The sequence below is a fragment of the Suricata suricatta genome, chromosome 6 (genome assembly GCF_006229205.1).
Source record: "Suricata suricatta isolate VVHF042 chromosome 6, meerkat_22Aug2017_6uvM2_HiC, whole genome shotgun sequence".
Taxonomy (NCBI): domain Eukaryota; kingdom Metazoa; phylum Chordata; class Mammalia; order Carnivora; family Herpestidae; genus Suricata; species Suricata suricatta.
In genome coordinates, this window is record NC_043705.1 from 121,483,415 (window position 1) to 121,499,366 (window position 15,952).

Consider the following 15,952-nt stretch of genomic DNA (forward strand, 5'->3'; position numbering starts at 1 on the left):
ATATATATATATATATATACACACACACACACACCACATCTTCTTGATCCATTCATCAGATGATGGACATTTAGGCTCTTTCCATGATTGGCTATTGTTGACAGTGCTGCTATGAACATTGGGGTACATGTGCCCCTATGCATCAGCACTTCTGTATCCCTTGGGTAAATCCCTAGCAGTGCTATTGCTGGAGACCCTGACTGCTGTATAAATACTCCCTGACCTTGTTGGACCAGAGACACAAGATGCAGAGCTGGGGCTCTGTCAGAGTGGCACAGCCCCGTGGTAGCTCATCTCCATGCAGCTCAGGGAGGTAGACAGGAAAGCTGAGTGGAAAACAAGACTCCCAATATCTAAAAACTGGGATTTCTATCCAAGGACACAATTTTCCCATTGACCTAGTTGCCTATACAGCACGTGGAGCAAACCCAGGACACTCAAGACGAAAACTTTTTTCCCTCAGTGCCTGAATGCCAACCAGAAGGTTCGAGTTCTCTCAGTTGGCATCCCTGTTCTGGTCTCACTCCTGCTGTGGTGCCCACTCTTGAAATTAAAGCTGCCTGAATTTCCACTACTATCATCCAGAAAGGAGAGAATGTGTCGTCATCTTTTATCGCCCCCCATCAGTTTTTTTTAATGTTTTTATTTATTTTTGAGAGAGAGAGAGAGAGAGCATAAGTAGGTGAGGGTCAGAGAGAGAGGGAGACACAGAATCCAAAAACAAGTGACAGACTCTGAGCTAGCTATCATCACAGAGCCTGACCCAGGGCTCAAACCCACGAACCACGAGATCATGACCTGAACCGAAGTCGGACGCTTAACCAACTGAGCTACCCAGGCACCCCAGCACCATCAGTTTTTATCTATAATACTTTCTATTCATAACAATGGCTCTGGTTCCCTTTGCAGTCTGGAGCCTCAGAGGCTTTGCTCCGGGTCAGCTCTGATTTGGAAGACTGAGTCCTTGGCAGTCAGGAGAGGAAAGAGAACACACGGTAGGGGCCAGAAATGGAGGCAGATTTGAAGGTTTGGCCTAAAAGTTGTACTTCATAGATGGAAGACCAATCATCTCTGGAACTCTGATTTCCCAGCAGTCAGTTACTTGACAGACAGGTTACAGGTTAGGACAAGATAAATTATTAAGGCTTTGTGGAGGTGGAGAAGGGTAGAGGGGAAAAAAATACTTTCATGTTCATCACTGTTTATCCAAAATAATCATTGTTAATAATGAGGGATGCTGAACATAAAAGAATATCTATTATCATTTTTGCAAGTAAGTGGGGAAAATAACACACTGACATTTCTTTTGAACTGCTTTATTGTGATATAATTTACATGCCATAAAGTACACCTGTTAAAGTATATGCCTCAGTGGTTTCTAGAATATTTACAGAGTTCTGCAACACTTTCAAAATGTAATTTAAAAACATTTCATCACCTCAAAAAAGAACTTAGTACACATTAGTAGCAAATTCCCATTCCCCTTTCTCCCCTGCCCCCAGACCCTAGCAACCACAAATCCACTTTTTGTGTCTTTAGACTTGTCTTCTCTGGACAACTGGTATAAATGGAATCATACTATATGAGGTCTTTTGTGACTGGCTTTTTTCCCTCGGATAATGTTCTTGAGTTTTGTCCATGTTCAGTGTCTATCAGTACTTCATTCCCTTTGTATTGTCAAATAATACTCCATGATTAGGATATACTACATTTTGTGTGCCCATTCATCAATTGATGGACAACACACTCTGTATTTTAGTTAAAAGAGCCGAGTGCCCTGATCTCTGTGATCTAAATTGAACACCTTTTTAGCTGTAGGTAGGAGTTCATAAAACAGTTATTGATCTTCATGTCTTGGATTTAAGGGAATTTAGTACTGATAGCAAAAATTATTTCAATTTCAGTTTGTGGACAGTGGATGTTTGCAGGATGGCTTAATGATAGTAATATAATATGATCATATTTGTATTTATATTTTATAATTCCCTTAATAGAATGGATCTATATTTTAAAGTGGTCACCCCCTCCATTCTAATAAAATAACTTTGGAATGTATGAAATCTTGCTAATGATGTGAACACAGAATATAGCACCTGCCATTATATGTTCAGCCAACAAGTTCACAGCTGAATGTGAGGTCGATCTCCAGAGCAGCCTGCCAGGGGTCTGCTGGATCCCCTCACCTGCCTATTTTGTCCTTCTCTCTCTTTCCCTGCTACTGGCTCAGGTGTGAATGAGGAGGCATGGAAAAGAGGAGGGGTGGGGAGCAAAGAGGGTTCCTCAGGTCTTAGGTGTTGCCCTGAGACCCACATTCAGGAAGTTCTTACCCAAGGTGTGGAAACCCTTGCTCTCCACTCTTCTTATATGTGGAGTAGTGGCCAGACGGAGGCTCTGCAGTTCCGGCATGGCCATCTATCTTTTGGATGCGGGGCAAGTCCTTAACCTGTTCCCACCAGCAAAGTGAAGATAAAAGCAGTTCTTAATTTCTTATTTCTTGGAGATACTTTGAGGATTTCCATAATTCCTGGCACATAACAAATGTGCAATCAATGTTAACTGTTAATATCATTAGCGTGTATTAATTACTTGCTATTTTCTAGCTACTGTGCATGGAATCTCCACTGTAATCTAAAGAGGTAGCTAATAGTATTCCCACCTAACAGATGAAGAAATTGAGATTCATGGAACTTATGTCTTCCTCAAGGTCACATGGCTAGAAAGTGGCATAAGTCATATTTATATCTCTTTAAGTCTGGTTCAAAATTTTGTGCATATCATTGGACAAAACCACCTGCATGCAATGTATCATGCTAACCAATAGGCTGTATGCTAGGACATAACCATAATAGTGCACACAAATTTGTTTTAATAAAAATGAATGATTGATACAATGGGGCTACTTTGGAAAATGTCACCAAAACCCATGAGAGAAAAAACAGAAGTGAGAACCTGATATGAAGCTTTTGGAACAAATATAGGGCCTAAGGAACTTCAAAGTAAAACAAATCATCTAGCTAGATGCTACATTCTCCTCAGTCTGGTGGGCCAGGCCCCCTGGTTTATGGGACTAAAAGAAACACACATTACACCCTTAAGCTAAAGATGTCCATCCGCTAAGGAATCAGTCTCTTGTACCCTTGTTGACATTTCAGTTCTCAAATTAATGTTCTCATTACCTCACCACTCACCCCCCAACAACACTTTTAAATTAGTCTTGGGAGCAAAAGAGTAAACACAAGCACAGCTTATGATTCTGCCAAGTTCAACTACCCTTAAAAACAGCAACATCTGATAGTCAAACAAACAACTAGATTGAAAAACAGCATTTGACACATGCTAATTATTTGCTACTCCACAAGGTTATTAGTTATGCTGCCCCAGGATTGAAGGAGAAAACAGTTCAAGGGCCAGAGACAAATAGCATTTTGATGGTTTCCAACTGGCTGAAGTCACAGGAAACGTAATAAAGAGTTTCCTCCTAACATTCCTCTCTAAACAATCTCCCTGATTATGCAGTATAAAGTAGAAACAATTTTGGTTACTAATCCTAAATAATCCTAAACCTTGGATACTAAAATTAGAAAATATTTATTCTCTTGTATTTCCAAGTGAAAAGGTGTTCTCGATTCATATTACCACAATCATAACAATCTGCTTTTTTAATTTAAAAAGTATGTTCTTTCCCCACTTATAGTATTAATGGCTTCAAATGCATAAACAACCTTTTCATAAGCCTGCTCATGGGGATTTAGAGATCAGGAGAGAGGTAATATTTTTTAAATGTTCTTAATATTGCAATCAGTTGGGGATTATTTTTTAAGACAAATTCCTTGAGAATTCTGGATAAAGTCTTTTCATCAGTTGTAGGTTGTTTTTTATTGTCATTTTAATTAGGAGTATAACCCTTGCTTATAGATGCTATAAGCTTCTTTAAGAAGGTGGATTTGTACTTGCGGTCTCTGAGCTAAAATAAGCAGAAAGGCATTTTGTTCAGGTCCACTGCTAGTGCCTGTCTCATCCCTGCATCCAACCTATGGTTGCCCCAAACACGATGACCATTGGCCAATTTGTGCAGAGTCACATTTATGCCATGGCTGTTCAATGGACTGAAATAATGACTCTACTTTTCAGTGATCTCGATTTGGTATTGTCCTGCTTGTAAAATCCAGCTCTAAACTCTACCCTTCCCTGCTAGTCAATCAAGGAGACCCGGACTTTGGTTCTTTTTTAAATTATCAGTAATACTCTTTATTTACTTTACACTCACTCTCAAAATGTGCTTTAGATATGGCTATGCTAAACCGTGACCTTGAGCAGGTTGTAACACTCATAAAACTTCTAACCTTTCACAGTGTTTTGTTGTTATGAAGCACTTCTACGTTCCTTCTCTTGTTAAAGTTATTACCCACAGAAAATACCAGTTGACCTATATGCTTCTGGAAAAGCTAACAGGTGGAAAACACTTTAGAAAACAAGGGCAGTGGACAAATGCAAGGGTCTTCCTGTTAATCTACCAATTAACAGGACTAGAGTTTCAGTATGTTAGTCCAACTTTGTCTTCAACTCTGGCCTCCAGAGAAGTTCTCATCCTGGATATTTGGCAAGAATGAGAGGCCAGAAATACCAGGATCAGGAGGTCAGGGTGGATATTCTGACAAGGATCCATACAAGGAACTTCTTGGAAAGAAATGAATTTGAGGAATTTGGCCTGAATATCAGTAGCTGGAAAAGGGCTTGAGTTTTCCCAGTAGATCATTTCAGGAGTATCTAAATTCTGGATTTAGGGATTATAGACTATAGCTTAAGTTGTAAGCCCACAGCCTAAGAATCATAGTATTTCAGAGCTGAAATAAGTCCCCTTACTGTTCTTACTGTCCTGATCCTAGTCCCTAACCCTTCTAGGGTTTCATAGGGTCTCTGCTTAAAGAGTTTGTCTCCTACCAGATAGCTCACTTCATCCTTGGAACACAATAATCACTAAAAAATTATTCTTCCTCTGGAGTCCAGGCCTTCTGCCTTCTAACATGACCCATTTATTGTTCTCCTCAGTAATGGCAAGTAGGATTTTATTGAACTCAAAACTGTTTCCATGTAATTTCTCCCAACTAGAGGATTTCTCTTCTTGTGCCTTTGGATTACTTTCTCAGGGATCATAGCAACCGCAAATGATTTCAGAGACAACACACAAAGCCCCTGAGAGTTGATACATCTTCCTTTTTTACTCCCAACTTCTCCTTGTCTTCTGCATCTCTTCCTTTTCCTCTGACCATCTGCATCCACGTCCCTTATAATTCTTCTAGAAATTAAACATGAACTCATACATAGAAGGCAGAGAGTTCCAGGGGAAAGACAAGATGGACTTGGTTCAAGCCCTGACAAATTTCCACCTCTCAGCTTTAAAGTAAATATTACTATTTACTTAGGGCTGGCAGGTGGGGGCATAATGATAGGATTTAAGTGAATATTCATTATAAATTGCAACATACTATAAAAGCTACCAAATACTTTAATGTTAAATTCTAAAAGACCTCAACCATCATGCAACTCTGGCTTATTGTTTTACACTAGAACATTAAACAGAAAACAAAAGTGACATGTCCAAGGACCACAGCACCAGTTAGAGGAAGAGCTAGAAATGAAAGTTGAATTTTCCAGCTCACAATTCTTTGCTCCTTTACTGCCTCTCTGTTGAACAATGAAATCAATAAAAATCATCCACACATAGACCCTAAGTAGTACCCCCATGCATGTTAGGTGTTCAGTAACTAGCGACTGAAGAAATATATTAGTAAATGGATGAAGGAATGACAGTACTTATTCACGATGATGACATTTTATAATTTCCCTCCAAATGTCACTTCTATTTTTAATCATTTTTAATTAGGTCTCTGTTAAGGAGATTGGTGCTCAACATAGATCTGGGAAGATCAAATAGGACCATTCATGCAAGTCCTTAAAAGTAGCATCTGGTAATCAATAAATACTCACTAATTACTGTTGTTCTCTGTTTCTAGCCATTTCTCTAAAAAGACTATGCCGATGTTATTGAGACTCACTAATCTGAGTATCACCTTGCAGTTTACTAACCAGAGGAATTTTGCAACTGCCAAAGTAGTATTTTGTATTACTACTCCCTGTTGATTCCTACCCTGTACCTTTAACTAGGCCATCCATGCATGCCCCTGGCTGTTGACATCCAAAGAGACACATGGTCCTTCTCTGGGCTTATGTTTACTTAGCCCCTGACCTTTGGGCTCTGTCCCCCATTCCCAGTCAGGACTTGCCTGTTACACCTGACAAGATATTTGGCTTTACCTTATTTGAGCTGTAGTGTTCTTGCTCCCTCTCCTTCAGTCTCCATCTCCATCACAGTTTTGGAGTCTCTCTTGGTTCCCCCAGGCATTCTGGCAGCTCTGTTCCCCCTAAACAAGGCCCTCTCCCTTGATTGAATTAGTGTGTCTGCCTCTGCCTTATATGTAGGTCGGACACTCTCTCTATTGAAGCATTTCTTATATATATTGATTTTTAATACTTAGGGCTGGCAGGTGGATGTAAGCTCTTCATATTTCTGTATTTCAGAAAAGAGAAAAGGAGGTATTTTTCTTCCTTATTTTTTTCTTCCATGTTTTTATTTAAATTCTAGTTAGTTAACATACAGTATAATATTAGTTTCAGGTGCAGAATTGAATGATTCATTACTTACATACAACACCCAAAACTCGTCACAAGTACCCTTCTTAATACCCATCACCTATTTAACAAATCCCCCCATCCACCTCCCCGTCAGCAACCCTCAGTTTTTTCTTTATAGTTAATAGTCTATTTCTTGGTCTTCCTCTCTTTTTTTCTCCCCCTTTGTGGTTTGTTTTGTTTCTTTAATGCTTTTGCTTTTTTAAATTATATATTTGCCTTTCTCTGACTGACTTATTTCAATTGGCATAACACTCTCTAGCTCCAACCACACTGCTGCACAAGGCAAGATTTCATTCTTTTTATGGCTGAGTAATATTCCATTGTGTATATGTATACCACGTCTTCTTTAACCATTCATTGGTTGATGGACAATTGGGTTCTTTCCATAATTTGGTTGATGTTGATAATGCTGCTAAAAACATCAGGTAGGTGTATCCCTTCAATTTGGTATTTTTGTATTCTTTGGATAAATCTCTAGTAGTACAGTTGTTGGATTATAGAATAGTTCTGTTTTTAACTTTTTGAGGAATCGCCATACTGGTTTCCACAGTGGCTGTACCAATTTGCATTCCCATCAACAGTGCAAGAGGATTTCCCCTTCTCCACATCCTCACCAACCTCTATTGTGTCTTATGTTGTTGATTTTAGCCTTTCTGACAGGTTTGAAGTGATATTTCATTGTAGATAATTCATGTAGTTTGGGTGCATGGTATTGAGCATTTTTTCATGTGTCTGTTGTCCATCTGTGTGTCTTCTTTGGGAAAATGTCTATTACCCATTTTTTAACCAGATTATTTTTCTTCTTTATTTTTGTATTAACTAAACTAGATCTTTCCACTTCTTTTCATATGTTGCCTCTGATCTCCCATTTTAATAGGGCTCATATTTGACTTGCCCTTGAAGACGATTCTTGAGTGCTTCATTGGGTTATTTTTCCTTCAAAGGCATTATACATTTATCATACACATGTGTACACACTGGCATACATGAGCTGTATCAGTTGCCAGAATTCTTGAAGCTTCCTTCTTCATCTGAGTGTATCTGACAATTTATCAAGACTAAAGTCTGAAATTAGGGTAATGTCAGTAAATAAGAAAGAGCTTTGGTAAACTCACCAATTGGCATTATCCCTGAAGTTTCTGGTGTGGATGAGACTTATTTATTATCTTTTTAATTTCTATGCCTTCTGATGGATTACCATATAATATCTTTTCATTTAATAGTCTATCTACTACTGCTAAATTCCAGCCAGAACGTAAGTTTTTTCAGAGCATGAACTTGATCTGTTTATATTCATAGCTCTATCTTCATAACCTAAAACACTGTGGTTGGCAAATAGCAGGTAGCCAATCAATGTTTGTTGAATAATGAATGGATGAATGAATGAATGAATGAATGAGAAGCAGAATGAAGTTTTGGTTGGATCACAGCCTTAGGCATCAAAGAAATCCATGTTCAACTTTGGTGATGCCACTTTCCAGCTACAAAACTTCTCTGAATTTTAGTTTCTTCATCAATAAAATGGGGATGGTAATGTTACCCACCGCATAGGTTTTAGGGAAAAATTAATTAAAAGAATGTCTATTTTATTTATTTATTTATTTATTTAAATTCAACTTAGTTTAACATAGTGTGTAGTATTGGTTTCAGGAGTAAAACCCATCATTTAGTGATTCATCACTTCCATATAACACCCAGTGCTCATCCCACGCAGTGCCCTCATCAATGCCCATCACCCATTTAGCACAGTTCCCTACCCGCCTCCCCTCCAGCAACCCTCAGTTTGTTCTCTGTACTCTTAAGTAGGTTATGGTTTGCCTCTCTCTCTGTTTTGATCCTATTTTTCCTTCCTTTGCCCTATGTTCATTTGTTGTGTGTTTTTTTTAAGTTTATTTATTTATTTTGAGAGAGACAGAGATAGTACGAGTTGGGTAGAGGCAGAGAGAGAGAGAAAGAGAATCCCAAGCAGGCTCAATGCTGCCTGGGCAAAGCTATGAGATCATGACCTGAGCCGAAACCAAGAGTAGGACACTTAACTGGCCAAGCCACCCAAGCGCCCCCGTCTGTTGTGTATCTTAAATTACACATATGAATGAAATGTGATATTTATCTTTCTCTGACTTACTTTGTTTAGCATAACACACTGTAGTTCCACCCACTTTGTTGCAAATGGCAAGATTTTATTTTTTGATTGCTGAGTAATATTTCAGTATATATATGTGTGTGTGTGTGTTTGTGTGTGTGTGTGTGTGTGTGTGTGTGTGTGTGTACCATATCTTCTTTATCCCATTCATCAGTTGATGGACATTTGAGCTCTTTCCATAATTTGGCTGATGTTGATAATGCTTCTATAAACATTGGGGTATATGTGTCTCTTCACATCAACATTTATATATCCTTTGTAGTGTAATTCTAGGTCATAAGGTAGAAGATATTTGCAAATGATCTATTGGATAAAGAGTATCTAAAACCTATAAAGAACTTATCAAAAACTCAACACCCTCCCCAAAAAATAATCCAGTGAAGAAATGGGCAGAAGACATGAATAGACACTTTTCCAAAGAAGACTTCCAGATAGTTAACAGACAGATGACAAGATGCTCAACATCACTCATTATCAGAGAAATATAAATCAAAACCACAATGAGATACCACCTCATGCCTGCCAGAATAGCTAAAATGAACAACTCAAGAAACAACAGATGTTGGCAAGAATGCAGGTAAAGGGGAACACTTTCGCACTGTTGTTGGGAATGTAAACTACTGCAGCCACTCTGGAAAACAGCATGGAGTTTCCTCAACTATTAAAAAGAAAGAGAGAGAGAGACAGAGAAAAAATTCTTAGCCCAGTAGCTGCCATATTTTCAGAACTCGATAAATGTTGACTAATACCCCTATTCTCTTCAATGAAAATCCTCAACGTTGAAGCTTATTAGAGATAATTGAACTAATTTAATGATTGATAGGTATGACTGTGCAGAAGACAAATTAGTTTCATTAATCTGTCAGCAAGATTTTACTTACAGAGCCACGTTGACAAAACATGTATCAGTCACACCTACCATGTTTAAAAGATTATACTAGGAGTTGAGGAGGGGGCAAGATGCAAGGATGGAATGACATAGTCTCTTTCCTCTAGGAACATAAAACCTAGCAGACCCACTATGTGTGCTGCACTATGCTATGTATATAAAAATATGAGGCACTGTTGCCTCCCACATCATCTGTCTTACTTACTTTTTGTGCTTTGCAGAAAATTGTTCTGTAACACTTAGCCTTTCCTTTAAACCCTTACAATGAGCAACGTACTGCCTCATGAAACGTATCACTCTACTTAGAAATGATAGTCACCATTAGAAAGATTTTTCCCTGAAATTAGCACAGATCTGCCTTTCTCTGGGGTGCCTGGGTGGCTCCGTCAGTTAAGCATCCTGACTTTTGCTCAGGTAATGATCTGGCAGTTCGTGATTTTGAGCCCCATGTCGGGCTCTGTTCTGACAGCTTGGAGCCTGGACTGGAGCCTACTTCAGATTCTGTCTGCCCCTCTTCAACTTGCATTTTATCTCTCTCAAAAACAAATAAACATTTTGAAAATTTTTTAAATCTTAAAAAAAAACAACGCCTACCTTTCTGTGATTTCTATACATTGATCCCACTTATGCCTTCTAGACACATCCAGATTTTTTTTTTTCCTTAAACATCAGAGATTAGCTAAGTAAGGCCGGCAGGCAAATTCAGCGACTCATTTATTTTTGTAAATAAAGTTTGTTGGGACATAGCCAAGCCTATTAATTTATCTGTTGTCTGTGGCTGCTTTTGCACAATAGCAGACAAGTTGCAACAGAGAACTCATGGCCTACAAAGTCAAAGATATTTATCACTAGACCCTTGAAGAAAAAGTTTCTGATCTCTGCCATATATTGCAGGCCTTGAAACACTTACAATTAATATGTCTGCACTTAAAGTGGGAAGCCTACAGCTGTGTCTAGATCTCTGGGTGGGAGCTAATGGAGGCAGAACAAAAGCTCAATATCACCTCCCTTGTCCTGGACACTGTACTTCTAATTATGTGGCCATAAATTAGGTTGGCCTGACACATAATACCAGAGTGTATAAAGGACTACATCTCTGAGATTATTTTCCCCAAGAGTTTCTGTTAAGTCATGCATCCCCACCTTGCGATCGTGTAGCTTAGTGTTAGAAACTATGTACAAAATTTTACATCTTTCCAGCCTGGCCAGAGAAATCAGAAAACAATTTAGCATATATTAAAGAGCTGTATTGGTCAGGGTCATACAGGAAGAAGATGTTCTACTCAAGTGAGGATTTTTAAGAGAATATACTAAAGAGACCATTGACATACTTGTGGGCAAGTTTGAGAGAACAAGGGAATTTGTCACCACCCTTTCTCCATAAAGAGGAATGGGGAGGGAGGGATTTTGCTGGGACTCATGATAGCTAGAGCCACAGAGGAAGGGCTGCCTGTGGTGGTAGAGGCACAACCACTGCCAGAATGAAGCTACAAGGAAGGCGGAGAGGGAGGGAAGTATTTCCCTGATATGCTCTTCTCCCATCCTCTGCTGCCATGGATGGAGCCAAACCTGAAGCTAAAGGGCAAGAGAGCCACCCAAGTCACCCCCCACAGGGCACAGAGCAAGACCGAGTGGATGCAGACGTTGGGGCAGAGAATGACAAAAGCTAAATGATGTGCCAGGCACTTAATAAACGCTGAATAAACAAACAGATGAATGAATGCAGTGAACGCATGGTCTGTTGTTCAATTAATGTTTGTTGAACTGCAGAAATTAGTGGGAGGACCACGATCTTCTTTATGGCCTCTTACCCCAAAACCATCACTGGTACTGCTTGACATTCCAGACTTTCTACCCACAATGGAGCCCTCGTCCTGTGCTCCACTCGTTATAAACCTTCCCTAGCCGCAGCTGGCCCCTTAGGATTTCCTGCAAGAGTGTATAAAGAGTCTGGATTCTTCTGAACAGAGTTAAGACATTATCAAAGAGAGGGCTGTAAGTCCTGAAATTATTCTCAGAATCTTAAATGCATTCTAGAATGTTCAGAGTTTTAAAAATGAAAACCAGGAGTGCCTGACTGCCTCAGTTGGTAGAGCATGAAACTCTTGATCTCAGGATTGTAAATTCAACCCCCACATTTGGTACAAAGATTACTTAAAAAGAAAAGAGAAGAAAAAGAAAAAAAATTCAGCATCACTGTAATACATGGAGAGAAATTGGTGGCTTTTGAGAAAACTGCCCAGACATTTGTGTTCCAGGCTCTGGATTCACCAGACACCTCATTATCAAGTGCCTCGTGGCTGGCTGTTTGATGGTCAAGTGGCCTTCCTCACATCAGAGGTTTTTATTGCAAAGATGTCTGGGCTCTCCATTCATTTTGCTAATATCAGTAATGTTGAGATAGTGAGGTGTGTGTGAGAGAGAGATCCTCAGTGGCCCCCTTGTCACGTCCTCCTCTATCAGTTGAATCAACATGAAGAGTATTCAGCTTAATTCCTCAAAGGATATTCCTAAGGGTTCTGAATTTTGAAGACATAGATATTATTTTAAGGCATTATTTGGTATCTACTCTAGCTAGATTGTTTTAGCATGGAACGTGCAAGACAAGATCGGGCACTAAACTAGGAATTGCTGTCCAGACACCAAAGCAAATTTTCAAAAGTTAACTGCAGACATGTATGGGCCAATTTTGTATTCAAGTCCTGAAAACATTTTGTTCTTGCAGTGGTACAACTAGCAGTTGTTACCTTGTGCCTCACAGACTGAGGCCAGTCCGTTCCCAGAGTTTAAAAAGTCCTATACAAAACCCAGGGCCAAATATATTGGAAGGAGCAAGATGGGAACCGTGATTCACAATGGGCATAGGCTAAGTGGGACAAGCCCATACCTGACAGCCCAATGATCAACCTTATCATGACCAAAAGTTAGTCACACTTTGAAAAACATTCTTCTGCCAATGTTCCTGTGTTTCATGAGATAGAATCAAACCTGAGCTTCAGGTCGGAGTGGCCAAATGTCCAAAGTCAGCCATGGCTGTGATGGGATTTGTCAATAAATTTTATTCAAGGTCTCTAGGATGAAATTTCATAAAATCTTTCCCAATTAGGATGACTGTCAAAGTTTGCATAAGATCTACAGACTAGATAGTAGTGCTGTATCAATGTTAATTTTCTTATTTTAATCATTACACTGCTAAAGTAAGAGAATACCCTTATTCTTGGGAAAGCACACTGACATATTTAGGGGTTAAGCTGCACCATGACTGAGGCGCCTGGGGGGCTCAGTTGATCATGCATCCGACTTTTGATTTCAGTTCAGGTCATGATCTCACAGTTCACAGAGCCCATGTTGGGCTCTGTGCTGATGGCACAGAGCCTGCTTGGGATTCCCTCTCTCTCCCTCTCCTTCTCTCTCCCTCTCTGTCTCTCTCTGTCTCTGTCTCTCTGTCTCTCTCTTCTGCTGTATCTCTCTCAAAATATACAAATAACTTCTAAAAACTTTTTTTAAATGGGCCTCATGACTGCAACTTATTCTCAAATGATTCAGAAAAAAACCAATTTGTGTATGTGGAGAAGAAAGAATGATAAATTAAATGTGATAAACTACTTAACAGGGTATCTGAGTGAAAGGTTTATAGGCTTTTATTTTTTTATGATTTTTGCAACTTTTCTGTAAGTTTGAAATGACTTAATAATAAAGCTTCCAAAAAAACACAAATGACAAAAACCTAGGGCTGTCATCTGCCTTTCGCAGAAGTGCAGTGATGGTGGTCAAGCTGGAGCGGCAGAATGAGTCAGAAATTATGTTTCCTCTTCTGTCACCCTTAAACTAAGATGAGTCATTTTCTCTTTCAGCTAAAGAACTCTTCTATTCATGGAGGTGAACACTAAGGAAGTTTTCCACATGAACCCTGACGGTAAGGGGAACTTGATCACGTGTCCTTCTGTGACCTCACCCACTGGTCCCGCTGCCCATATCAACCAGGTCAGGGACTCATCTGCCTTGGCTCACAGAGAAAATAATACCAAGCCAGCCCTCATCTACATGGTCTCAAAGACCCTTTCAATCTTCTGAGTCTTTCCAGCTCAGAAAAACCTTCTCTTTTTCTAAAGGGAAATACCAAAACTATTAATAGCTGATATCTTTTATGAGAGATGTTTATTTTGTTCTTATGTGTTTCTGTACTTGAGAGATATTCAGCAATGACTGTGTTACTTTCAAAATCCAGAAAAGAAATACTATTCTTATTTTCCCAAGCAGCTCTACATAAATTCCTCCTGTAGCCCCTCGCAGACCCTTAATACTGTCACTGCTGCATTTCTCCTCCCTCCTACCCCAATGACAGACCTCATGGAAAGACTCATGTGCCAGGCCCTGGATCTCCTCCATCTACCATTAGCAAAGGAAATAATTTCATGGCCCAATAGCCATAATCTCACAAGCTATTGGATCCCTCTTCCTGCCTACAATATCCTATTGCCATTTTGGCATCGGAATTGGGTAGAAGTATTTAACTCACATTTTCCCTCTTCATCCCAATTCAAATACCATGCCCCTATTTCCCGAGGTTTCCTGAGACCACCCCAGAATATTTACTACTTTTCCAACATTGGAAAAGTGATAGCCCGTTGAGGGTCATATGACACTTCACTATCAAGGACCAAGCCTGAGCTTTCCATTTGGGTCAGAAGTTCTCAACTCGAGCACTGTTGACATTCTGGGCCAGATAATTCTTTATCTTGGAGGCTGTTCTGTTCATCCCTGGGGTCTTAGCAGTATTCCTAACCTCTAACTGCCACTAGAACATCACCCCCACCCTGCTTGTAACAATCAACAATGTCCCCAGACATTTTCTAAGGACAGAATTTCCCCCCTTGTAATGATAATAAAATAATACTTGTAGACGTTGCCAAACGTCCTTTGGGTGGGGGGGGAAAGCACAATCTACCCCATGGAGAACCACCACTGTACATTACCTCAGCCCAGCAGGAACTTCTGTTTTCCATGAAAATGGACTGAAACTTATAGTATTGGAGTAAAATTAGCAAAGATTTGCAGAAGGGCTGCCATAAGTTGTCAGAATGATCTGACACAACAGGACCCTATGACATAATGTACCCTGCCTAGGAGTATTTGGTGACATGGCAGCTGGTGAATCAACCCAGCCTGACAACCAGCCTCTCTGAGTTTCTCCTTTCTGGGTTTCTGCCCCTTGATGCCAAATGTCTGATAGGATTTGTTCGAATGAAACACAAGCAAAGGAGAAGAGGGTAGTGCTGAATACTGTGAGTAGTCCTTCCATTCATGTGGGGAAAGAGGTCCAGAAAAAGCACTGTGTAATCTGAACTGTGTCGCAAAGCACCAGGGGGATTTGGCTGTTATTTTTTATTTTATGAACCATATTATTGCATAAAGATTTGAGACTTGGTCTCCAGTGATTTCATAAAGTTTGATGTTTTCCAACCAGTAAGAACCCATTCTTGGCATTGATTTGACTGAAAATCCCTTTTTCCATTCCTCAACGAGTGTAGAGCAGATGAGGCTGTGGCTGCAGATTTAACCATGGTACCAATTGGAGAACCAAAGCCCCAAGGATAAATCCCAAGGTGCTAGGATTGGTGTACACTCGTACTGCTCATCTCCAAGCATGCATCTTTCCCGCTGGTTGTTCTCCCTCCCCTGCACCCACCTTCCTTTATTCCTCCTCACCCTTTACCCAACTGAGTGTTTGGTTTGAAAGGCTACCTCTGCTACCCATGAGTATCTGTGAAAACACAGGCAAGAATCTAAGAACAGTTACATGGTTGTCCAAGTAAAACAGAAATACAGCTCAGTTTCAGGGTAAGAACATCCAGAAAGCAATGCTCCTAAATGAATCCAAGGAGAAAAGTCTCTCTAAAAGAGAGATTGCAGTTCCTGGCCAGGATTCCACCAAAAGTTCCACAGTCCATTTTGTGGCATTTAATCTGGTTTTTGGTCTCTTTGATTTAATTATTAGCCCTTCAGTCTTGTCCCAATGTGATCCCTCCCTAACAAGCTCTCCCTGGCACCTCCTCCCAATGGTGGAACAGAACATCACATTCTGACTGGCATGCCCGGTTATTTTGCAAGAGCCTGGCATCCTCTAGGCTCTTCCCATTCCATCTCTCCCACATCCAGCCTTTTCCCAAGCTCCCATCTGCACAACTCTGACCTTAGCTTTTTCCAGACTAAGAAGGTGAGAGGAG

At 40.0% G+C, this 15,952-nt stretch overlaps 1 protein-coding gene and 1 long non-coding RNA gene across 4 annotated transcripts in view; one reads left to right on the forward strand and one right to left on the reverse strand.

The window, feature by feature from the left end:
• Positions 1–14,758, reverse strand: part of LOC115293230 — an 18,244-nt gene extending 3,486 nt beyond the window's left edge. Inside the window, exon 1 of the long non-coding RNA XR_003909433.1 lies at positions 14,702–14,758. This is a non-coding gene — a long non-coding RNA (uncharacterized LOC115293230). The remainder of the gene's footprint in view (positions 1–14,701) is intronic.
• Positions 1–15,952, forward strand: part of PRLR (prolactin receptor) — a 156,083-nt gene that overhangs the window by 91,272 nt on the left and 48,859 nt on the right. For all 3 annotated transcript variants that reach the window (XR_003909431.1, XM_029941011.1, XM_029941010.1), the window contains exon 2: positions 13,580–13,641. The gene's annotated coding sequence lies outside the window, so the exon portion shown is untranslated. The remainder of the gene's footprint in view (positions 1–13,579; positions 13,642–15,952) is intronic.